The following is a 2600-nucleotide window of genomic DNA, read 5'->3' on the forward strand; positions in this document are numbered from 1 at the left end:
AATTTTAACGCTGTGCTTTCCTTTAAATAGCTGCTAATGCAGCAATGTGTTTTGCTAGTAGAAAATGCATCAGGCCTTCTTGTTGCTTTCAGTGTCCTGCCCTTCCAATCTAAAGCAAATTCAGCTTTACTGTTGCATTAACTTCTGTACAATTAACTAATTGCTCAACAGAAAGTCCACTGATAGCTACAGGAGCCTGCCAGGATTAAATGCTTTGGTTCAAGTAGCAGAAGGAAGAGATCCACGAGTAGAGCCCAGCACTGTGGTCAGGGAAGGCTGAGCACCTGGACCAGATGCATGGCACAGTAAAGCAGAAACAGCTTCCTTGTCTGTGCAGTTCACTGATAGGCAGGGCACAGATTTGCTCCTGGGTGTATGGAGTGTCCAACACTGTGGGATTCCATCTCCTGGGAAATACGGTTCCTGCTACAGCCCTGCTGATTGACATTAGGGCATTAGGAAGATCAGATGGGTATTGGGAAGAATTTCTTCTCCAAAAGAGTGTTCAGGATGGGCACAGCTGTCCAGGGAGGTGGTGAAGTCACTGTCCCTGGAAGTGTTCAAGAACCCTGGGGATATGGCACTGAGAGACATGGTTAGTGGGCATGGTGGGATGGGTTGGGGTTTTCTTTGAAGCCTTTTCCAACCTGAGATTCCATGCGACAGGTCCTTTTTGTCTTGCTGCATGGTACTTCTCCCACATTTGTGAAGGCTGCAGCACTCAGTGCAAGGTTTACAACGGTTATGTTAATGCAGGGCAACAAATCTGAGACAAACAAATGCAAGCCTTGGTTGGAGAGCAGTTAGTGCGGGTGGAACAGGACAGCCCAGCGCACGCAGTGGCACGTAACTGTCCTGGTTCTTTACTCCCCTTAACGCCAGCAGTGCCTGGACCTGGTCACGTTTGACACCGCTCCACCCAGCAGTAGAACAGGACAGCGATGCTTATATAGTGGAGAGGGCAGGACCAACCTACTCAGAGATACTGCAGAATGGGCCCTCAGCAGCCCGCTACCCATCTGCTTCCTCAGCAATCTCTTTTCATCTGCAGCTCATGTTTGTTCAGCTCATCCTCAAACCCTGCCAGCGATTCTCCATCCCAGCTCAGACAATCCGCTGCGGTCCTCTGCTATCCTTACCATTTCAAGGCCTGTGTTCTTAGTGTCTTATCCCCACCTGCTGTATGTTGACCCTGGGCTTTGTTGCCCTACTCACTCCATTAAAAAAAAAGTCCTCCAAAGAATGCTATTTTCACACATGCTTTCCTGTAGGAGGAAGAAAAAGAAGAGTCTCATCCATTTCCATCTTTTCTTGCCGGCTGCATTATCTGGAACCCCTCTGATTCTGCACACTGCACAGCAGGTTTGCTCAATCTGGAAGTGCTGTGCCTGACAAAAGTCAGACATGAGCTTGTATCTTACTGTGCCACAGCCTAAGAGGACTTGCAGCTAACACCCTGCTTTGTATACACTGCTGCAGTCTCTTTTTCCATTTACCACAGCTTTGCTGCCTCTCGGTCAGCCTGGGAGATTTGCTGCAGCCTTGCTTCAGCAAAGCAAGTTGATTACTTCCTGGCCTTCATCTGCAGCATTGTGCTCACTGGCACAGAGGCCACAATCTACAGTCAGGCTTCTGAGGATCCACCCAGCCACTTGCAGCAGTTACTGACTGTGCTTAAATTCTTCATCATTGGCTTCCCAGGACAATTCAGGCACATACTCAAATCTGAAAAAAAATCCATAAAAGAGTCCAATGTCAAACAGGACTGGTTAAGGCCACTGAACTTCAGAGGAACTACTCAGTTTGGACTCCTGGCCGATTTAATTCCTGTCAGAGTAGCCAGGTGCCTCAGATGCAAGACTTAGGAAAACTCACCTGTTCCACATCACATTGCACGTGGGCCACTAGAAGACATCAGTACCTCTAAAACAAAGCGGCTACACTACTGCCATGACTTATACATCAGAATCTGCAGTATTTATTTATATAATTATCTTGTAATTTTTAATATGCATATATTATAAATAACTGGTCTGACTACTAAAGACAGAAGAAAAGAAGGCACTGAGAACCTCAGCCTTTTCCTCATCCTCAGTGATGAAGTTCCCTACCGCATCCAGTAGATGTGGAAGATTCTCCTTGGCCCTCCTCTTACAAACATATTTGTAAAATCATTTTTTATTATCTTCAACGATGTTGGCCAGATTAAACTCTCATTGGGCTTCCCTCTGCATACTCTAGTGACATATCTGTATTCCTCCTGAGTTGCCTGATCCTTCTTCCAAAGATCATAGATTCTCTTTTTCTCCTGGTATCTCAGCAAGAGCTGCCTGTTCAGCCGGGCTGCTCCTCTTCCCCGTTGACTCTTCTTACAGCACAGGAGGGCTTGCACCCTCAGGATTTTCTTCTTGAGCCACATGCAGCCTTCCTGGACCCCTCTGCCTTTCAGGACTGACTCCCAAGGGATTTTCCAGGTCAATGTTCAAAACAATTCAAAGTCTGTCCCCCCTGGAAGACCACGGTTTTGCTGACCCCCTCCTGACTTCACCAAGAACAGAAAACTTAATTTCATGGTTGCTATGCCCAAGACAGTTCTGACT

Source organism: Lagopus leucura, unplaced genomic scaffold (assembly GCF_019238085.1).
Source record: "Lagopus leucura isolate 7727_CA_CO unplaced genomic scaffold, USGS_WTPT01 Super-Scaffold_100036, whole genome shotgun sequence".
NCBI classification, from domain to species: Eukaryota; Metazoa; Chordata; class Aves; order Galliformes; family Phasianidae; genus Lagopus; species Lagopus leucura.